The following is a 24,046-nucleotide window of genomic DNA, read 5'->3' as shown; positions in this document are numbered from 1 at the left end:
ATGTGTCATTACACAAAGTAAAACTATTTCCCCATGTTTATTTTTCCCCCCTACTGTTCCTCACACATTCTTGTCAACTGCTGGAAATGGCCCATCTTGATTATCACTACAAAAGGTGTTTTTTCCCCTCTCTCCTGCTGGTAATAGCTCACCTTAACCGATCACTCTCGTTATAGTGTGTATGGTAACACCCATTGTTTCATGTTCTCTGTGTATATAAAATCATTCTACTGTATTTTCCACTGCATGCATCCGATGAAGTGGGCTTATGCTCAAATAAATGTGTTAGTCTCTAAGGTGCCACAAGTACTCCTGTTCTTTTTGCGGATACAGACTAACATGGCTGCTACTCTGAAACCTGTTTAGAGTGAGTAATTTTGAATTTTTGTGTCTGCAGTGTTGTCTAATCCATTATATTTAAGGGCAAAATATCCTAGAAACATTAAAAAAAAAACCTGGAATATAATATAAAAGCGATTCTAGAGTCTGTTCCTGTTCTCTTTGAAATTAACAAGAGCAAGGTCAAGCCCCTACTCTACATCAAATTGCATAGAAGAAAATGTCACTTTTTGAAAAGCGTATTAAATGTAATAAAAAGGGAAAAATAATGAAAATGAAACTGTCTCGACAGTTTCCAGGCATTGGGGCAGTTCTGCAACTAGCAAAATTTCCACTGAAATCAATGAGACTTTTGACTCACAGCTTGAGATGTGGGGAATGCAGCTTTCAGGCAGAAAACTTTCAAAGCCTTTCTGAAATAGTTTCTATTTTTAAAATGTTTAATTTATAACAAATTCAAACCATGAAAATTAACCAACATTTTTTTTTTTCTAAAAGAGAATAGCGCTTACTTTGTGACTTAGTCTTCTGGTCCAGATTTTCAAAGTGCCTAGTGATTTTTGGATGACTCCATTTTTAGGTGGCCAGTTTTGATATAAATTAAGGCAACTAGATTTTCAGAGGACAGGTGTTCAGTACTTTTAATTAGACATCTTTGAGGTGTCTGAAATCAGGCAGCCAAAATCTGAGGCAGCCAAGATCATAGCCAGTTAAAAATCTTGGCTCCTGCCTTTCATGCATTCAGATACAGAACTGCATTTCCTGCATCTCCAACCACATCAGTAGACTGAATTTGAACTGTAAGAAATATAATAAAATGGCAGCTTTCACTACAAACCGACAACGCTTACATTAATGGTGAGACTGGAAGAGTGACATATATTTTATTTAATTAAAAAAATATAAGGTAAATAAGAACTGGGTTATGTCTGGACATAAACACTCCCTTGCTCACTTTGCTACCTAATAATGCAACACTGAGCTAGCTAGTGTACGAAAACCAGAAAGCAAAATTGTCTGATTCGTCTGTTTCAGTAATGCAAGTTGAGTGAAATGCACAATAGCAAACCTAGCATAAATAGTGAAAAGTAAATTGAATTTTGAGATCTAAATGGAGAGCTCGAACAATGGAAGATGTTCTCAGTGATGCAGTTGTACACCACAGGTATTCAGCCCAAAGTTGCCAACTCTCACTGTGTTGTTGTGAATCTCACAATATCTGCTAGTGCTTCTTTTCCTTAAAGCCTCAGCTTCTGTAGTGATGGGATCACATGAAAATCTTTCTTTCTGTCTTTTGTAAATTTCTAGCTCTCATGGTTGTGAAGACGAGCTTGAACACATGAACCCTAAATACTAAAAAAACGAAGTTAAATAAATGGAACTCAAACTGTTATTAATATTAAAATCTCATGACTTTGAAGCCAATCTTTTGATTTTTTGGGGGGTTGACTCATGGTTTTTGAATGCTAGGGGCTGGCACTAATGTCAGCCTGTGGGCCACTGAGAGCCAGCTAATCACAGGGTCTTTCCTCTTTATTACCAGCTGCTACATTGCATTAAAAGGCACATTAATTGAATTAAAAGGCTAAAACACATTAGATACCTCCCAAACACTACTTTTCCATGAAGGCAACTGATGAAGTTGCCATAGGGAGGTTCTGCAATCATGATTTTGAGTGGACAATCTCTGTTAATATGTAGTATGTGCTTTGGAAAATATGAGAACCCTCAGTATACATCTCTTCTAATCCTGCATAGAGACACCAATAACAAGTCCCATAGGAAGACATACAGTAACTCCTCCCTTAACATTGTAGTTATGTTCCTGAAAAATGCGACTTTAAGTGAAACGATGTTAGGCGAATCCAATTTCTCCATAAGAATGAATGTAAATGGGGGGTTACGTTCCAGGGAAATTTTTTTTTGCCATACAGTACAGTACTATAGTTGGGAGGTGTCCCCGCCTTACCCCAGACAGGGACAGCCCACTGGCACTAGAGACAATGAGGCAGGCAAGGAGGCTGAAGATGCTGTAGGCTAGGAGAAGCACATTGCGCAGCAGCAGTGGCGGGGGCTCAACCCTCGACCCACCCACTCCACCCCTTTCCCCAAGCCCCCACACTTAACCCGCCTCTTCTTCCCCCCCTTACTCTGCACGCCATGTCCTAGTTCCTCTCCCCTCTCTCCCCTCCCTCCTGCCCGCGGCAATCAGCTGGCTTGTGACGTTCAGGGGGCAGGAGGATGGGGGGAGGAGCGAGGACTCGGTGTGCAGCCTCCCCCCTTCCTTCCCTGCCTCCTGCCTGCAGCAATCAGCTGATTTGCGGTGTTCAGGAGGAAGGGGGAGCCTGTGCGCCGAGTCTTCGCTCCTCCCCCCTCCCTCCTGAATGCCGCAAGCCAGCTGATTGCTGCGGGCAGGCTAGGGGGAGGAGGAGGAAGGCACTGATCTGCGGGATCTGCTGGCGGGCGGGAGGTGCTGTGTGTGTGGGGGGAGGCATAGGGGAGCTGATAGGGGGCTGCCAGCTGTGCACAAAGCAGGCAGCCAAACGGTGTTATAGTGAAGCATTGCACAACTTTAAATGGAGCATGTTCTGTAACTGAGCAGGGACGTAAGATCAAAACAATGTTAAGCGAGAGGACGTTAAGTGGGGAGTTACTGTACTGTCTGAGATCTTATCTGAATTTTGCTACAGAAACCCTACTTATCATCACTTGTCCATGAGCCTTATTGTAGTCACTGGATGTGTTCATGTTATTTAATTACCTTATTGACAATCCAGATTACGTTGTTCAAAATAAGCAACACATTCAAGGAATCAGTATGGTACTAGGTTTTGAAGGCCCAGCTTGTCAAATCCCTGGCTGGGATCATTTAGTTGGGGTTGGTCTTGCTTTGAGCAGTGGGTTGGACGAGATGACCTCCTGAGATCTTTTCCAACCCTGATCTTCTATGGTTCTATATCAGTGACAATTTATTTTTTGTCTGAGAAAATGGCAGTCCTTGGTACATTTTGTCTTTAAACAAATAACTTATAATTTGAAAAAAGTCCCAACAGACAGAACTTTGTGTGATAGTTTCTTACAGGAACAGTTGTGTACAAAATAATGCTAAATGAAAATATCTTGTAATTTAGTGAAGCCTAAATACCATCTATTCAAATTATAAGAGAATGCAGGGTTAAAAAAAAAAAAACCAGTCTGCCCTAGACCGTATTTAAAAAAATGCTTCAGGTTCTTCACAGTAATGTAAATGTAAGAAAATTGACATACATTTTTTTAACTGCTTTATAAATGATGATTTCTATGTTTACATATTCAATTTTTAGTCAGGATGTGTTGCCAGATTTTTAACCTCCTAATTCTGAACATCAATAACTATTGGAACACAGAAGAGGTGAAAATTGATAGCAGTGGTCATGGTTAGTTGCAGGTGAGTAGATGTAATAAGTATTGTCAGTGTTGTGTAACTATTGTAAATCTTAAGGAATCCTTTTCCATTTGTTTCTGGTGGCAATAAGACAATAGTCAGAGTACTGACTCTCAAACTGCTGGTAGAAGAATTTCTTCCCACTTCATTCTCAGAAATGCAGAAAACTTCACTTAGGCCTGGTCTACACTGGGTGGGGGGGGGAGAGAATTGATCTAAGTTACGCAACTTCAGCTATGTGAATAACGTAGCTGAAGTTGACATACTTAGATCTACTCACTGCGGTGTCTTCACTGTGGTGAGTTGACTGCTGCTGCTCTCCCGTTGACTCCGCCTGTGCCTCTCACGGTGGTGGAGTATAGGAGTCGACGGGAGAGTGCTCGGGGGTCGATTTATCGCGTCTAGACTAGATGTGATAAATCGAGCCCCGCTGGATCGATCGTTGCCCGCCAATCAGGTCGGTAGTATAGACATACCCTTACTAATGGCACGTCTACATGACGGGTGCTAGTAGCACCCTGCAGTGCTACAAGCGTGCTGCTGTAGGCGCCGACATTAACAGAAGGGATTTTTTTCCCAGCTGTGTCCATGCCAGGGGTTAGGTTGGCTTATCTATGACGCTCAGGGGTGTGAATTTTTCATACTGTTGAGTGGTGTAGCTAGATCAGTGTAAATTTTAAATGTAGACCAGGGCTTAGTGATTTTTGGGGGAGAGGGAGTTTGCAGTCTGCCATTTATGTGGGTTGCTGAAGTAACCTCCAGTCATGCTTTTCTCTCTCCAGACTTAACCTCAGCAGATAAGCAGAGGATGAAGGTTTGGGGTAAATGGGATTAGGAGTCAATGTACTATGCAACTACATTTTGTAAAGATGAAGTGCATACACTTTGTTGTCATGCCTTCTTTCCAAGCTGTGAGGCAACCCATTCAAATAATCTTCCTTACATAATCATTTTCATAGCTCAAGGACAGCCACAGTTCAGAACAATCTAATTTCTTCCTTATGCTCTGTATTACATATGATGCTCACTAACTGAGGCCCAGATTTTGGAGTCTTGACTCAGGCAAAGATAACTTTGGCCCAATGTACATAGTTCAGTGAGCTGATGATAGTTGTTGGTGCTGAAGAACAAAGCAGTAAAACACTGCTACAGATACCAAAGTTTATCAGCAGGCTGATGCAACCCAAGTAGTAGCTGAAGGTGAACTGGCCCTGTTTGAAGGATGGAAAGGAGTCTTTTCAAGCAAACATATTACTAGTTTTCCTTCATGGGAAGTTATGTGCTATTTTTCTGTGCCAAATCACAAATCTAGTGACCTTGCTAAGAACTGCTTTAGATCTAAATGTACTTTGATTTTCACAAGCAATCGCTTTCTTGGATTTGTATCTGCACTTTGATAATTCTGGATGAGGAACATAGTTACTGTGCTTTGGAAAAGACAGGCAACTCAAGAAAATAACAGGCCGGACGACAGTGGTTTAGCTAAACCTGACTTTTTTGCAAGAGCACTGAACAGTTGGCAGCACCTACTAATTTTGTTTGTATTTTGTCAATGAAAACACCTGCATGTGATCTATATTTGCTAGTCTTATCCCCTTGTTCCAGGCCACACTTGCACTTGCCAGCACTTAGTTAGATAAAGCCCTTTGTTCTTTGCATATGTCATGTTTTGTGCCGTCTGAAATATTGTGGTAACCTAATTCCTTCTGCTGATCAATACCGTATATCAGGGTTATTCACACTGATCTGGGTTAAGAGACCTAAGATGTTTAGCTGAGTAGGGTAATAGTTTTCAACAAGATTGGAAAGAAATGGAACCCTTTTTTTTTTTAGTTTTCTCTAAGTGCCACATTGAGAAGGAATTATTTTCAGTGGATTCCTTTGGAAACCTACTGTAGATCAAGAAAAGGGAAGTTAAATGTGGGTAGTGGAATTATGCAATGTTACATTTAACAGAGTCGGCAAACAGACAAAGATGTTAGAAATGAATGGTGCTACTCCAGCATGATGTAAAATGCTTTTTAAACTTCAATACCTACAATATTTTATGACCTTTAAGCTATAATTGACACATGGATAATTAATTTGCAGTTACCTCTGGCCTGACTTCCAGCTCTGGACAGAGTTCCCCATTCATTAGCAAGAACTTTTGTCTGTCTCTGACCAGTCTCTGAGCTCCCTCTCTAAGACACAATCCCATATAATATTCATATTTCCCACATTTTCCACACCTATTGTGAGCACACTTCCCTTAGTCAGCTGACTTTTTTCTTACCTGTTAACTCCATAGTCTCCACCATCAGCTGTGCCTTCTGTTCCACACTTGACAATTTCTCATTCTCATGCTCGCACATTAACTCCAGGGAAAGCCTAGGGACTGTACAGACTTCCGTGCTCCAAAAGGTACCCTTGCTGAAATAGTTACATGGTGGAAAACCTGGTGTATGGACTTGGGCTACATTGTGCTCTTTATCCATGCACAAAATTCCCCTTCATATCCATGGGAATTAGCTTGTAGCTCAAGGGGATAAATGACTCTGAATCTGGAGGATTTAAGGAACGTACTGCAATGTCAGGCCATGCATCTGGGGGAGGGGAGAGAGTTTATGGGGAGAGGAGGCAAAAGACTTTTCAGAAAAAAAAGTCAGGCATATGCAGATAACCTAATGTCTGTGGCAAAATGGAGCTGAGTTGCTGAAGCAGTGGAGCTCCAGGAGGTGGGTAGTCTGTAGCTAATTGATTTTCCTGCCTGCAGAATGACTAAAGATAGGAATGGATAGAACTCCATTGGCACCATCTGTGATTCACAGCCATTTCAGAGCATGCTTGTTACAAACGTGGGAGTATACTCAAGTTGGCAATTTTGCATGTAAAAGTGGCTGTGATTTGAGGGCTAATGCAATAAATGTGAGTCAGTTCAGCTACATAACAACAAATGGCATACAGTTGCTGGTTGTATCAGAAAAGAGGCCAGAATTACTCTCTTCATTCTCTAATGACTACAGTTTACCAGATTATGCATTTTGTATGTTACTATTCCAATTGAGACTAGAATAAATTAATTGTAAATGCATCTTGTTGTCTCCATAAAGTCTTAGATATTCTAGGATGTTGTTAAGGGATTTTTATCTTAAAACATCCCTCTAGATTTAGCCTGATTCCTGTTGTCCATTTTGCTGGTCTTCAATTCCTGCATTTTTCAATCCTTAGTTTGGAGCAGTGCTCTTGGAATGGGGTAGCACTTCTGGCCCCAATACTCTTCCAGGGCTGCTATGAGGCTGTAATAGTGCTGACTAGATCAGTTCTGTTAGAGATGCATTGTGGCACGTCCAAATTTCAAGTAATTCCCAAAACATCGAATCAGAATATGCCTGGATTTTATTCTCACTAAATCCTCCTCACATATGATGAATAAACTTATCTTTCTGCAGGAAAGATACTAGAGTACTGAACCTTCAAGTTGACAAGAGGGTCATGACCGTTCAAAACAAGAAGGGATGTAAAGTTCAATTAACTGGTTTGTGTGTATAGTGGATTTAGTGCAGGTGCAATATCCCAGATGGACAGCTCTAGAGAAGAGAGGACTTCTGTGCACACAAAAAAGAAGTAGTGCCAGTGCAAAATTCCCAAGATGGTTCCATCAGTGTTCTTCAATCATATTCTTAAGCCCTGCTCTTGGTGTGTGAGGGCAATTCATTCTCTGTGCTTAGTCAGTGCTTGGCCTTTCTGCCAAAAAAGGTACCAGCTGTGATGGCGGGTAATCTTGAGTTGTGGTCATGAGTTCACTGTCCACTGTCTTAGTCCGATTAGCCAACAATCAGCACACTTCACTTTGGCCATTGAACAGTAATCAGCTGGTCACTTTGAAATCATATGGTGCTAGATTTAAACAATGTAATGTTTTTCTGTACAAGATCTTATTAAAATCATTTTATTCTAGCCTTCTAATAAATGGATCACATTATCTGCCGAGTAATATATTTAGAAATACTATTTGCATGTTTAGACTTTTCTCAGTTGTGTTTATGTTTTAAACTAAATGTAGAAGCACTGAGTCTATGATCCTCCACTAAAGATTTTTTTGGTCCTTCTATATTTTGGATATTTAGGAGCAATTTTCCTGTCACCCAAGACAGAATATTCAAGTACTGACCAAAGAGTGGTGAAACTGCACAACCTATGGTTAAACCAGATTATTCTGAATAAACTAAGTGTCTGGCAGCAGCTATGGGTGTTAACTGCAGTGAAGGGGCTACTTAACCTACATAATAATCCAGAGTTATTCCTGTCACAGCTAGCCAGACAGTAATATTTTTCAATAAAACTACTGTAATTCAGAGAAGTCCTGAAATATACAGAAGAAATGCAGGTGGAAAAATGTATCTATTTTTCACATAGAGGAAAATAAAATAAGACACAAAAAGTAATTAAGATAGTGGAGAAAAAAATGTGGAAGGTGGTAGATGCTGCAGTTATTTCATATGTATTATAGTCAGGTAGAGATAAGTTAGTGACTCTATCTTCAGGTTGGGTTCAGTTTTTTATTTAAAGGAAAGACTGTGTTATATGAAGGATACAGCATATCTCCCCCAAATTTATAGCACATAATTTTGGGGTAAAGGTTGAGTTTTCTGAGAATTTTCAAATAAACCTTTTTGAGTTAAGAATGAATTTTAAAATGGTAGCGTTCAGGCATTTTCAGTGTCTTATCCTTTTCTGTGACCTTGTTGCTAACACATGGCTTGTTTGCTATCACTCACACTTTCCCTATAGTTAAAACTCATGGTCCACAATCTTCAAATGTATATTTCAAGAAATGAGCTATTAACCATTATTTTGCTGTCTTTCCCATGACATTCACAATTTTCCTTTACTCAAAGTGGCTGCCAGTGGGACTGAAGCTACTCAATGGGTTTAAAGCCAGTCATGACCTCAGTAATGCTATATTTACATTTTTTCATATTTATAATAACTGCCATTTCCCATAATTTACAATGTGATTGAAACTACCCATGACTCCATTACAACCTTCCTTCTTTGTTCTACAGTTAAGGGAAGACACTACACTTAACACATTTATCTCCTTAACAGTAATAAACACAAGTCCTAATTATAACCTCATGCTTCACCCCATAAACAATCCTAAATAATCACTGATGTTCCTGAGATTGTAATTAAGGTTTTGCATTATACTGTGAGGGACATTAAATTGTTAAGGGGCAGAGTCCATCACTGTAAAAATGTGCTATGTAGGCATTAGGTTCTGGTTTAGAGGTGTCCCATAGGTTGGCCTTTTCGTGTTTTTTAGAGAGACTGTTTCATTTAAACAACCTTAACCTTTTTTTTTTTTTAAAAGAAAGGTGTTTTTTGTGAAATAGTGTAGGGGCTAGTTTTACCCTGGCCAGTACTTCTGCTACTCTGTGTTGCAGTGATGACTGAACCTTAACATTTTTGGATAATCATCCAAAATTCAAGTTTTATGCAAGCTTCTCAGGTCTGCAAAATGGGTTTGAAAATCTTACTCCAAATCCTGATTACCATGCTTACATGAGAAGTCCAAGTGGGAACAGATTTTCTACCAATATTTTTAGTACTTCCTGCTTCCATGTAGACAACACATACCACTGGAGCAGATGTTTAATTTCAGAACTTCTCCTTCTAGGTGAAACCAGGTAATGCAGAAGTATGGGAAAATGAAGGGAAAATAATTCATATCACTGGATAAATGAGTTAAAACCAACCCCTTTATTATATAGATGAAGATTTAGCTGCAGCATTTATCTTGTTATAGGTTGGGCCTTCCCCCATGATATTGATTCTTATCCTTTTTCCCTCTTTTGTATGGTCCAAATATTGTGAGAAGATTCAGGTCAATTCTTATTTTTATCCAGTCCAATTCTGAACTGGTTTACTCATCCCTCATCAATTTATTCTGAAAGGAACAGTTATATTGGTCTAATGGGTAGCAGAAATGTGCTATAAAGCATAAGGGTCTTTAATCTGGAACAAAAATGAAAAAAAAGATTTGATAAAGTTTTACAGAAAAAAAGTTAGAAATCCATTTAAAATGCCATTAATTTGCTTTAGTGGCTTGCTCAGTTTAATGACAGTGCCATCATTAAACCTGGGAACATTTAATGGGGAGGGGAGCAAGACCACTTCAAGGATATTGATAATTGGGGGTGGGGGGAGGAAGAGAAAAAGATCTAGTAAGGGATACAGTGTTATCTGAGTGGAAAGAAAAGGAGTACTTGTGGCACCTTAGAGACTAACCAATTTATTTGAGCATAGGCTTTCGTGAGCTTTCTGCTGGGAGAGTGGGGTGGGAGGAGGTATTTTTTCATGCTTTGTGTGTATATAATAAGATCTTCTACACTTTCCACAGTATGCATCCGATGAAGTGAGCTGTAGCTCACGAAAGCTTATGCTCAGATAAATTGGTTAGTCTCTAAGGTGCCACAAGTACTCCTTTTCTTTTTGCGAATACAGACTAACATGGCTGTTACTCTGAAACCTGTTATCTGAGTGGTTAGTTTTGTAATTCAGTATTGCAGTGACAGAGCTTTTGCGCCTGCTGCCTCTTGAGCAGGGACAATGTAAGCTTCTTGGCAAAATTTAAAGAACAAATTTGGTCCTAAAGTTAGTCTCGTAAGCTTCTATTCAGGCACTTAAATATGTTGCCTGATTTTCAAAAGGGATGGTCACCCTGCATTTCCCTTTAGGTCTGTAGGAATTCTCCAGGATTGCAGGATAGGTTTTGAAATAACTATTGCTGTAATAAAACCAACGGTCTCAGTATAGGCTGACATACCAAAGAAGGAACAAGGGGAGGGACTGTGCTTATGGGCCTCCCGCGACCCCACTCCCAGACTCTTGAAGTACCCCAGTTCACTGGGGGAATGTGCAGACTTGTTCCCCAGGTGCACCCTGGCTTCTTCTGCTGCCTAGCATGGAGCTCGTGGTTCTGCTTCCTTCCCACCATTTAGCATGCTTCGGACTCCAGTTGTCTGTGGCCTTGTGTGTGGTGTGGAAGGTAGGGGAGGCTCTTTTACATAGACACAGCAAGGACCAGTGGAGCAATCTGTCTTTAAGACTGAAGGCACAAGTAACCTGCCTTGAAATTAGTTTGACTACGTTAATTTCCCTCTGTTTGGATAACACTGTGGTAATTTAAGGATGGTTCCCTTCTCTCACCTCTTTCCCCACCCGCATTTTTTATTATACATTGGTGATAAAACTGGCACATTCTGTAAATAGTGAATTATAAGCCAGTCTTGAATATTAAAGATTTTGAAAATGAAAGAGTTTTGACATACTAATTATTTCTTCACAACAGATCGTGGAATAGCCTGGGGCAAAGTACATTTAGACCACAGCTCCTTCTGGTGTCTGGCTTCTTTGGGGATGCTGTCAATTCAGGCTTTCAGGAGTGAATGGCTTCAGTGAGCAGTTCGGGCTTTTATTGATGGCATTATCATTTTCTATGCATAAGTGGGAAGTTTTAAGTGGGATCATTGTTAGATTTCCTCGCTGGCTCATGACCGGTTGTTGCTAAGAGATATTCACACGTATTTGCTGTGTGAAGGAGTTCATCTCTGCTTCTATGTGGATTTTGATAGCACAATCCAGCAGAGATAAATATGTGAATGTTTCAGCAGTGCAGAGTGGGGAATGACATGGTACCAAAAAATCCTGCACAGTTCTTTTCTGTCAGTACATGTTTTCTGTCAATACAATGCAATATAAATGTATACTGTACATGAGGCTGTTCTCTTGTATGTGTTTCTTTTCTCCATCCAAACAAGTCTTTTCAAACAGTGGCATCAAAAGGGTCAGGGGGATGGCACATAATATAGAAGCCTTATGTCATCCTGAACTTGTGAGGAACTGAAATCCCAGAAGTCCAAGTGAAATTCCTGGCACTGAGGGTCTTCAGCACAGGTTTGGATCAGGACCTCCATGTTTAGCGTAGTGCCAAGGACTGTAAAAATGTAAACTGTATGGGTTTTGGGAGAAAGAGTTCAGAAATTGGGTTTGACTAAGCACCCAAAAGTCTGAAATCTGCCACAGACAGCTCCTATCTTAATTCTGATTGGGCCAGAATTTCCACAAAAACAATTTTCCTGCTGGTATTTTGACATTTCTCCTTCTGCTTCCAGCCAGAACCAGGAACTGCAAAGACATGCAAAAATAAAAATCAAGTTATCCAAACTCTTTTATTGAACCTCAAGAAATGTTTTAGTTCAAGATTTGGGAGACAGTTCAGGTTAGTTCTTGCTTTATGTGGACCTTGTTCATCCATCCTGATCCAACTCCCGTTGACTTCAGTGGGAGTTGGATCAGGCCCCTATTTAATAGGTACCATGCTGGGATCGGACTACATCCATCAGTGGAAGATAAGGAGTGCTGGAAGAAAAAAACCCATAAAATAGAGAACTGATACAAGTTCATGGTAATGCTTGAATTGGGAGGTGGATCCTACCCACTTCTCTCTCTTGCCAGTTGAAAACAAGTTGAAAAGAAAGTTGAAGCCACCATAATATCTTTAAGGGCATTTCTGGACCATGATTATCTTATCTCGAAGAGGGGTGATTGTATTTAGCTCTTTAGAGCTAATTATAAAATTGTTTGTTTGGACTGGAATTAGTTCCCTGCAGAACATGTCTTTGTAGCAAAAAAGCTAATTAGAGTGAACAGTTGTTTCATTTCCCTTATGACTATTGGGGCACGTAAATGCTGGTGTCAGAAGAATTTAAAGAGAGATGGTCAAGGTTTGTGGGTCCCAAATTAAACCTACCATTACCCTTCCCTCACCCACTGCTTGTGTTTGCTAAGTCTTTGTAATCCGTTTATGTGCTCCTTTTCTTCCTTCATTATAAATGCTTCAGTGCTGTTGTTTATCAGTATAAATAAATTCAATTCCACTAGCCTAATTCTCTGTAACAAACTAGTGTCTTTTTGTGTTTGTTTGAGATAGAGGAAATAACATTTCAGTGAGGAAACCGGTTTCAGTTTCAAGCTTGTAAGAACTCATGAACAGTACCGATATTTTTTTAATTATGAAAAATTACCTTGACAGTGTGTCCTTAATTATTCTCAGGATGTAAGACAGATAATGAACACTTCAGTACTGGCACAAAAATAACTTTACATTTCTTTGGGTGACTTTGAAATATTCTGGAAGTACTTTGGTGCTGGAAATTGGCCAGTCGTGCTTTGACTACCGCTACAAGCAATAGGGGTCACTGATGCCATAGCCAATGAGTGACCCACAATCATTTCAGAGGTAATGGGAAAAACAAGATGAATTATGGACCAGATGATTGATGTTGCTTGGCTAGGATAGAGCTTTAGGCTCTTTTAATGGACAGTCAGTGCTTTAAAAAGGGAAGGGTAATTAGTTCTACAGGACTAAATTAAGATAAAATCTCCAAGCTGAATTAGTTAAATTGTTTTTCTCCTGGTGAGAATTTACTTGTAAAGAGAACCATCCTTTCAGGCTGCTGAAAGGATGGCAGGCTGAGGGATCTTGCTGCTCTCCTGTATATTGTTGATTAATGGAAACTTTCCAATGGAGATACTAAACTCCATGACCCTGGTTCAGGAAAGCACTTAAGCGCATGCTTTTAGCCCCATTGACCTCAATAAGACTTAACACATGCTTAAGTGATATTCTGAATAAGGCTGGTTTCCTGTATCTGGGCATTAAATTGTACAACGTAGCATTGCTTCCTGTTAATCTGAAGGACTAGGTTGTTTGGCCCTTGATGTTTGTTGTCTCTGACAAACATGAATATAATAGTGTAATAATTAATATATGAATCTCCTCAGACAGTGTGGCTGAACAGAAGAGCTTGACATTGTTCCCTGAAGATCCATAGGAGAAGTCAGTTTAAGAGTAGAGTGCACTCCGCTGAAAAAGGGGAAGAGGTGGGGGAGATTTTTAAAGGCGCAAATGGCGGTTAGGGGCCCAAAAATCATCTGAGCCTTTTAAAATTTCTCCTTACGTTACTACTAGAAAAATCCTGACATCTGCACCTTGGTATATGTAGTAGATGTTGAGGGGAAATTGCCCTGAATATCTCTGTCAGGGTGGGCTGAACTCCAGAAGTGCCATGATGTCCAATTCAAACTCGTCTGTAGTGTCTTACGTCACTGGAAAGTTAATATCACTAATAGAGATTGTCAAACAATTTCAAATTTTTAAATTTTTCAAGTGGGGGGCGGGGGGGAAGGAAAAATTTTCATGAAAATGTTCACAGTCCTCCCTCCCCCAGTTTTATTAGCTTCTCTTAGTTGGCTTTATTCAACATGCTCTGCCTGTCGTTCAAAATATAAGGAACAAAATTGAGGTTGTCACAATGTGGTTTTGTTGCTGCATGGTCAGTGCCTAGCATTGGCTCCTGTTTGAGAGATGCCTGAGGCTTTACATATTTTCGTTGTCTAGAAAATGAGTTCCATGAGACAGGTTTTTTCTTCATCTTAAGTTGCAAGTGACACATTTCTTTCTTTAGCTTCCTGCAAGAATTAGTATTGTTCAGCATTCTAGCCAAGGTTTATGAACAGAATTTGATGTCTGAGTAAAGAAAAAGCAAGGGCTGCTAATAATGCATTTTAAGTTGTTCAAGAGATCAAGTCAATTGGATGGGAAAATGTTCAATCTGATGATGCATCTAATTCATAAGAATATAATGCTTGCACATTTTAGCTTTTATCTCTGTCTGTACTCAGTATGGTATCTGCATAGCCTGCAGGACTAATTTAAAAAAAAATATTTTAGTAAATGTAAGAAACATCTGATTTAAGGTTGCATGTTCAACCTTAGCTGTTGCATTTCCAAAGGTTTGAGTGCTTGACTAGGCACCCTTAACATAATTTTTGTATTTTATTGTCTATGTCAGAAGGAATAAATAAAGTTCTCAGTTGTGTAATTAGAAAGTACTCACTGGTCAAAACCAGCCTGTGCCTGTCCTCATCAATAGTAATCATACATACATACTATACTTAACAGGAATCAGTTAGGCCAAAGTGTGTCTCATTGGTATTGCAGGCCTAATTTGTATCTTTATACCAGGGCTCACATATCTTATAAGTGCACAGTTTAAGAAATAGTTAAGGCAGATATGTACCTCCCAATGCCTTTCCCACTCACCGCCGTCAGCCCTTCTGCCTTCCTGCTGTGCCCTCAAATTGTGTTTTTTCTTGTTTTTGTTTTGTCGTCCGTCCCGTCCCCCCACCATTTAAACAAATCTAAAACATTAAAAGCAGGTTAAAGCTTAGGATAGGTTTAAGCTGTTTTAGCTGCTTCAATGCTGTAGCTAATTTTTTGTACTCCCTCCCACTGCAAAAAACAAAGAACACAATTTTTGGGGTGGACCCCAAGGTTAGCTGGCTAGTGGATGGGAAGCTTAAGGAATGGTCAAACAAAACCAAGTTGCTGATGCTGCTTAAACATATCCTTTCTAAGAAGTGTGTGCATCTATCTTTAACTGTACATTTTCCAGTCTAAAGAAAAATATATTGAGTTGCAGCCTATTGGCTAAAAATTGTTTTCTTTAATCAATTTTAAGTATGTGATTTAGCCATATCAAAGTGGTATTCCATCTTTTCAACTTTTTTTAAAAATATAATAATTGTAATACTTTAAAGGAACCAGTAAATGCATACATTGAAAAAATATTCTGTGTTTGCTTAGTATATAATTTGTAAATTCTTCTCCATTTTAAAAGCCAAATAGTTCACCAGCTCTCCTTCAACTTTCTGAGGGCAGTGTTGACTGGGAGATTGGGGGTAATAATCACAGACGTTTTTGCATGCAGTCCAGGTAATGAAGAACCAAACTTGGAACAGGTGAAGAGAGGGAAGGGGTCAAGGTTGTACTAAAATGACAATCACTTGGTACTCTGTCTTGCAGCAAAAACATGAGGCTGTTGTTTTGGCATGTCCCCTATGTGAGGGCTACGATTGTCGGAGTATTCTAGTCTTCAGATTCAAAGCTGTTCTTTACAAGGATCTCTTAAGTTTCCCATGTCAAATCATTATAATGGAATATGACTTCTCTAGAAAATGAACAGGTTCTGTGTAAAGCTTCCGAGAGCCCATTGCATTAATGGTGCTAAGCTGTTGCACAGCAGTTAAGCAGAAAAGGGCAGGAGCCAGTAGTGGCTTGGTGAGCTGTAGGGATGATATTTAGATTCTGTTCTACTCAAGAGACAAATCCACTTGAATAAGGTCATAACAGCAATTAACCTTAGGTTCCTGGATCAGACGGAGGACAGAGTCTGTGTATGTGTGGGGTGGAGAAGGATGTGGGGGATAAGGAACTTGTTGCTTAATTTCCCTCCAAGAAATATAAGGATGAAAGGAAGGGACAAGGAGTAAGAAGGCAGAGCTGGCATTTATTTTCAGATCACATGACTGGTATCCTTAGGAAAATGCTGTTTCCTCATTGCACTGTTTTCACCAGTGAACAAATTAAAGAATACTTAGCACTTATCCATTTATATCTTCAGAGCCTCACATAAATATTGAGCCTGAGCCTGCTCCCAATGAATAGTTTGTCACTGGAGTTCAATGGGAGCAGATTGGACTTGTTAACTACTACTAACACTTCTGTGAGGTAGGTGTGATTAATGTAACTATTACGTTCTGAGACGTTTGTATTCTGTGTTCTGCACTTTTTAATATTAAGCCTATGCAGAGACAGCAGCCATTTTCTTCAGAGCTGATGTACCCTTATACTGAGGTCATACATGTGCATGTACACCCCTCACTTCCCCCACAGACTTTATTCTTTCATCAGAAATTAAAGTGAGTTTTTGCAAAAAACAAAACAGTAGGCAAATAAGCTGTATTCAACTTTAGTTTACAGTTGGGAAACTGAGGGGCAGAGATTTGCTCAAGGAGAGATAGCGAATTGGTGACTGAGACTGGATTAGAATTCAGGAATTTTTGACTTGTAGTCTCATGCTCATTCCTCCAGCCCACACTGCTTCTCAGATGAAGAAGTACTGCAGAGAAACAAAATATGAATGAGTGGGGGAAACCAGATGTGTCATACTTTTATATAAAGTAGCCATGCAACCTCTGACTCTGCTCTCTTAACCTAGACTGGATCAGTTTCTAAGGTGGAGATGTCATTCCAGCAGACCTCTTCTACCTGTGACTAATATTCTAGTTTATAGTTGTTACAATTCTAGATTTTTTTTTAAAGCCTCAGAATAAATTGCTTATGGGATTTTGGACTTAATTATCATCAGAGAGAACACAAAGAATGATCTAGGTGCTGCAGGAAATGGGACAGTTAATTCTGTAGGTGATACTATTTTCTTTGAGTGAAAATCAACCCCCCTGTATTATATTGTACTCTAGGAGGCACACTGGCCACTTATAATTAAAAATCTCTGGGCATTAAGCCCCAGTGTTATGCCTGGGAAACGACATAAGATGTTCTTCACTGTGTACAGTTATAGAATGCTACTGTGCTTTGGATAAAGGCTGCCACCTTCCAGCGTTGGAAATGTGTGCACTTCAGTGATGGATAAGATTATTTCTTGGTGGTACTATATACGGTACAGCTTGAAATGTTTGAATGATGTGAGATCCTTGGCTGAATGGTGCTATATAAATATTGCAGTTTTATTGTTTGTTTTTGTAAACAGTCATGTTTGCTTAATCAATTATCTCCATGCATACATAACAGGAGTTCCTGCCTGTGAATCTCTGATAGTTGGAATCACCTCTTCATTGGCATGTTTCTGTTTCTGTTAGGTTGTCTGAAAGTTAGAGGGATTCTACAGAATGTCAGAAATATTCTTTGTGCAAAATCAAAAATGTGCTGATTTGCTACAGTTGAACACCTCCAGTTTGTATTTTTATCATAAACAAATGAAAGACAATGAGACAAGATAAGTGCTTCAGAATATTAATTAAGGCAGCTTATAATGTAATGCCTATAAGAATCAGGGATATATAGCAACATGTGTGAATGCTGAAATGTAGTCACTGAACTCTTAGTAAATTACTTTAAATTCTAATTATTACTAGCTCTTGTAGTTTAGTAGCCAATGAGAACTAAAGGTTCAAATAAGTCAACAATATCCATGTTGGCTGTGAAGCCTCCATAAGGGTTTCCATGGCTCCAATCCCATGTAGACTCATTGTAATTTGAAATCCATATGTTTTTGGGTTCTCCCAATAACAAAGTCATACTCAAAGGTTTGGCAGCCTTTCCCTTTTGCTACAGTGGAACATGAAACTACCTCCTACCTCTCCATCCTTTGGATGATGGATGATGACTGGAGGGCTGATCTTAGACACAAGCAAAACAAATGACCACTTCAGTACCTGCTCTGTTCAGAATCCCTTCATTTTATGGTCCCGTGAAATCTCTTCTTCCAGCAATGGTAACAGAGGGGAAGAAAATAACTCCCTTCCAGATTGCTTCCCTCTAACAGCAGGACTGGAGGAGGAGCAGCAGCAACTCAGGCCTGATCCTTATCTCTAAAGACATAGGGCCCTCAGAGTGTAAAGCCAGCTTTCTGTGGCCTGCACTATGGCCACCAGTGATTCTGCTGAGCTTGCTTAGAGGGAATAACATGACATCCATGCAAGAGAGCTTCCTGAGACAGACTAATGACCCCTCTTCTTCTCCCCGTAAAGAATTTAATGTGCAAATGCAGTCAGAGAAGATCTGTGTAAAAATAAGTGACTCTGTGGTGTTTAGGGGCGCCAGTTCTGGTTGGACGAATTCCTGGAGGTTTCATCACATTACATAATTTTTAATTAAAGATTAATCTTTAATTCCTGGAAACACCAGGACAATCTTGGAGGGTTGGCTTAGTATTCCCCATGCTGCCTCACTGACTTCCTGGTCAAATTTGAAGCCCCACACCAGCTCTGCAAACTCCATCCACATTCTAGAAGTCAGATAAGATTCTTCTTGCCTATTACACACCATTACTACTAATAAAGACACTACAGTTAGGAATCAGCTGGCAATATGCTTGGAACACGAGGCAAAATAGAATCCAGGTTGCTCTCCTATTGCAGTGTTGACACTCTAGAGCTAACAAAAATAAAACAGAAAAGATTGCTTTTTATCTATCAAATAAATAGAACTGGCTTGTAGACACACAGGGAACTGATGTTGCTAGTTTTCCTTTGGCTCAATCTTTTTTTTTTTTTCCCTGACCATAATCTCACTTTAAGGAGAATTATAGTTTGTCTGCCTGAATGCTTCTAAACTAGCATTTACAGACTTATTTTCATGTTAATAGCAGACCATTGTATCTCTTAATATATCTCAATCCATGTAGGGTTTGGACCACTTGATCTACCCTATGTATTCTCTGCTATAGCTATGCCTACATATCAGAATAGAGCCATAAGCAGAACAAACTGGTATGAGGTCAGTATTCTGCCTTTGTGATACTGGTTATAGCGCCACCTGCCAGGCTTCTGAGCACTAAAGGTTAATCTTTACCTGGTTGCTGCCGATCATGGCAAGAACTGCGGACATGAATACAACTGGATTCCCTGTTCAGTGGTTTACCTTGTCTCCTACAGGCCTTTTCTGACTTGCTATTGTCTGCAGGCAGCATTCCCCTGTTATGTGTACTCTGGTGACCCAAGGAATACAGATGGATTTCTTTGGCATCTGCAAGTATACAGTCTATCTTGGTGACATCTAAAAGAGCCAATATAATCTACCTGAAAAAATGACCAATGGACTGTGTTTTCCTCACAGTACAGCTATCCTTTTATTCCCACCCAAGAGTGATACCAATGAGTTGTGCCTTTACAGAGAAGGGACCACTCACTGGACAGATGGAATGTATACCATTGTGCAAACATTGTGCAAACTTTCCAGATTATGTTGGGGTATCCTCTCGCACTGAGGTTACCTCTCCAGGGGAGGGAACTCCAATCATTAGGAAAAGGCAGGTGTTGTTAGTAATGGGAGATTCAATCATTAGAAACTTAGATAGCTGGGTTTGTGATGACCGGGAGAACCATATGGTGACTTGCCTGCCTGGTGCAAAGTTTGCGGATCTCTCGAGGCATCTAGATAGACTTATGTGTAGTGCTGGGGAGGAGCCAGTGGTTGTGGTACATGTAGGTAGCAATGACGTAGGGAAGGGTAGGAGAGATGTCCTGGAGGCCAAATTTAGGCTGCCAGGAAAGAGACTGAAATCCAGGACCTCTATGGTGGCATTCTTAGAAATGCTATCAGTTCCACATGCAGGGCCAGGTAGGCAGGCAGAGTCTCAATGCATGGATGAAACGATGGATAGAGAGGAGGGGTTTAGATTTATTAGGAACTGGGGAAACTTTTGGGATATGGGGAGCCTATACAGGAAGGATGGGCTCCACCTCAACCAAAGTGGATCCAGACTGCTGGCACTTAACATTAAAAAGGCTGCAGAGCAGTTTTTAAACTAAGAGATGGGGAAATCCGATTGCTGCAGTGGCGCACGTGGATCGGACAGAGACTTCTGTTAGAGGAGAGTCTATTGATGGAGATTCGCTAGGTTTTAGTCAGGCGGAGAGGATGGAAGAGGATAAAGTATGGGCCAGATCAGACGAGAAACATTCACATAAAGAATCTGACATATCAGAAAAGGGCAGACAAATAAACAGTGATAAGTTTTTAAAGTGCTTGTACGGAAATGCTAGAAGTCTAAATAATAAGATGGGTGAACTAGAGTTGCCTCGTGTTAAAGGAGGATATTGATATAATAGGCATCCCAGAAACTTGGTGGAGTGAGGAAAATCAATGGGACACAATCGTTCTGGGGTACAAAATATATCGGAAGGACAGAACAGGTCATGTGGGGGCGGGGGGGAGTGGTACTATATGTGAAAGAAAATGTAGAATCAAATGAAATAAAAATCTTAAATGAATCCACATGTTCCACTGAATCTCCATGGCTAGTAATTCCATGCTCTAATAAGAATATAACAGTAGGGATCTATTATCGACCACCTGACCAGGACAGTGATAGTGATGATGAAATGCTAAGGGAGATTAGAGAGGCTATCAAAATAAAGAACTCAGTAATAGTGGGGGATTTCAATTATCCCCATATTAACTGGGTACATGTCACCTCAGGACGAAATGCAGAGACAAAATGTCTTGATACTTTAAATGACTGCTTCTTGGAGCAGCTGGTACAGGAACCCACAAGGGGAGAGGCAACTCTCAGTCTAGTCCTGAGTGGAGCGCAGGATCTGGTCCAAGAGGTAACTATAACAGGACCTCTTTGAAATAGTGACCATAATATAATAGCATTTAACATTCCTGTGGTGGGAAGAATATCTCAACAGCCCAACACTGTGGCATTTAATTTCAGAAAGGGGAACTATGCAAAAATGAAGAGTTTAATTAAGCAGAAATTAAAAGGTACAGTGACTAGAGTGAAATCCCTGCAAGCTGCATGGACACTTTTCAAAGACACCATAATAGAGGCTCAACTTAAATGTATACCCCAAATTAAAAAACACAGTAAAAGAACTAAAAAAGAGCCACCATGGCTTAACAACCATGTAAAAGAAGCAGTGAGAGATAAAAAGGCATCTTTTAAAAAGTGGAAGTCAGATCCTAGTGAGGTAAATAGAAAGGAGCATAAACACTGCCAAGTTAAATGTAAAAATGTAATAAGAAAATCCAAAAAGGAGTTTGAAGAACAGCTAGCCAAAAACTCAAAAGGTAATAATAAAATGTTTAAGTACATCAGAAGCAGGAACTAAACAACCAGTGGGGCCCCTGGACGATCGAGATCCAAAAGGAGCACTTAAAGACGATAAAGTCATTGCAGAGAAACTAAATGAATTCTTTGCTTCAGTCTTCACGGCTGAGGATGTTAGGGAGATTCCCAAACCTGAGCCGTCTTTTGTAGGTGACAAATCTGAGGAATTGTCACAGATTGAAGTGTCATTAGAGGAGGTTTTGGAATTAATTGAGAAACTTAACAGTAACAAGTCACCAGGACCAGATGGCATTCACCCAAGAGTTCTGAAAGAACTCAAATGTGAAATGGCAGAACTATTAACTATGGTTTGTAACCTGTTCTTTAAATCAACTACTGTACCCAATGACTGGAAGATAGCTAATGTAGTGCCAATATTTAAGAAGGGCTCTAGAGGTGATCCTGGCAATTAGACTGGTAAGTCTAATGTCAGTAGCGGGCAAATTAGTTGAAACAATAGTAAAGAATAAAATTGTCAGACACTGAGAAGAGCATAAATTGTTGCTGAAAAGTCAACATGATTTCTGTAAAGGGAGATCATGTCTTACTAATCTATTAGAGTTCTTTGAGAGGGTCAACAAACATGTGGACAAGAGGGATCCAGTGGACAGAGTGTACGTAGATTTCCAGAAAGCCTTTGACAAGGTCCCTCACTAAAGGCTCTTACATAAATTAAGTTGTCATGGGATAAGAAGGAAGATCCTTTCATGGATTGAGAACTGGTTAAAAGACAGGGAATAAAGGGTAGGGATAAATGGTAAATTTTTAGAATGGAGAGGGGCAACTAGTGGTGTTCCCCAAGCGTCAGTCCTAGGACCAATCCTATTCAACTTATTCATAAATGATCTGGAGAAAGGGGTAAACAGTGAGGTGGCAAACTTTGCAGATGATACTAAACTGCTCAAGATAGTTAAGACCAAAGCAGACTGTGAAGAACTTCAAAAAGATCTCACAAAACTAAGTGATTGGGCAACAAAATGGCAAATGAAATTTAATGTGGATAAATATAAAGTAATGCACATTGGAAAAAATAACCCCAACTATACATACAATATGATCAGGGCTGGCTCCAGGCACCAGCATTCCAAGCAGGTGCTTGGGGCGGCAATCTGCAAGGGGCGCTAGTCCGTGTGCCGTTACGGTGTTTTCGCGGCAGTGGCAATTGTGCGGCAGCCTCTCTCTTCAGCCGCCCGTGGCGGCAAATCAGTGGCAGCTTCTATCTTGAGCCGCTTGTGGCAATTCGGCGCGCTGCTTGGGGCGGCAAAAATGGTAGAGCTGGCCCTGAATATGATGGAGACTAATTTAGCTATAACTAATCAGGAGAAAGATCTTGGAGTCATCATGAATAGTTCTCTGAAGACATCCACGCAGTGTGCAGCGGCAGTCAAAAAAGCAAACGGGATGTTAGGAATCATTAAAAAAGGGATCGAGAATAAGACGGAGAATATCTTATTGCCCTTATATAAATCTATGGTATGCCCACATCTTGAATACTGCATACAGCTGTGGTCCCCTCATCTCAAAAAAGATATACTGGCATTAGAAAAGGTTCAGAAAAGGGTGACTAAAATCATTAGGCGTTTGGAACGGGTCCCATATGAGGAGAGATTAAAGAGGCTAGGACTTTTCAGCTTGGAAAAAAGGAGACTGGGGGGGGATATGATAGAGGTCTATAAAATCCATGAGTGTTGTGGAGAAAATGAATAAGAAAAAGTTACTTACTTGTTTCCATAATATCAGAACTAGGGGCCACCAAATGAAATTAATGGGTAGCAGGTTTAAAACAAATAAAAGGAAGTTCTTCTTCACTCAGAACACAGTCAACCTGTGGAACTCCTTGCCTGAGGAGGTTGTGAAGGCTAGGACTATAACAGGGTTTAAAAGAGAACTGGATAAATTCATGGAGGTTAAGTCCATTAATGGCTATTAGCCAGGATGGGTAAGGAATGGTGTCCCTAGCCTCTGTTTGTCAGAGAGTGGAGATGGATGGCAGGAGAGAGATCACTTGATCATTACCTGTTAGGTTCACTCCCTCTGTGGCACCTGGCATTGGCTACTGTCAGTAGACAGGATACGGGGCTGGATGGACCTTTGGTCTGATCCAGTATGGCTATTCTTATGTTCTTATGTCTGTTTAACCTGATTATTCTTTAGCACCAAGGGTGAGAGTCCAAACATTGTCTGAGTGGGCACTGTGACCTCCAAACAGGTGAGCATGATACTAGACAATTAGTCATCAATCCAGTCCTGGCACACACAATTACTTCTCTTTTAAACACTTTGGTATAGTAGCAGGAACTTGCTGTTGTTGAAAGTGGTCTTGAGGTGGTGGTGGTTGTTTTTTTCCCCATTTTATCTGAGAGATGGGCCACACAGCAATAATTTGTTGCACATACCACCATTTTAGAAGTCAATTTCTCTGGCACATTTGGGAATCTGTGAGCTGGGCACCTCATAAACACAGCTTGGTACTGTATTCTGGAGGTTTTGAAAGGGAGCTCCTGGCTGAAGCACTGATTTTTAATGCTTTCAT

General features: G+C 40.2%; 1 protein-coding gene and 1 long non-coding RNA gene across 42 annotated transcripts in view; one reads left to right on the top strand and one right to left on the bottom strand.

Moving 5' to 3' along the window:
• LOC122466546 overlaps positions 1 to 6,314 on the bottom strand; it is a 30,918-nt gene extending 24,604 nt beyond the window's left edge. The window contains exon 1 of the long non-coding RNA XR_006292158.1: positions 6,039 to 6,314. This is a non-coding gene — a long non-coding RNA (uncharacterized LOC122466546). The remainder of the gene's footprint in view (positions 1 to 6,038) is intronic.
• Positions 1 to 24,046, top strand: part of KCNMA1 (potassium calcium-activated channel subfamily M alpha 1) — an 835,052-nt gene that overhangs the window by 104,096 nt on the left and 706,910 nt on the right. The gene's annotated exons all lie outside the window — the stretch shown is intronic.

Source organism: Chelonia mydas, chromosome 7 (genome assembly GCF_015237465.2).
Source record: "Chelonia mydas isolate rCheMyd1 chromosome 7, rCheMyd1.pri.v2, whole genome shotgun sequence".
NCBI classification, from domain to species: domain Eukaryota; kingdom Metazoa; phylum Chordata; order Testudines; family Cheloniidae; genus Chelonia; species Chelonia mydas.
Note: the sequence above shows the minus strand (reverse complement) of the source record. Positions and strands in the feature narration are given on the sequence as shown.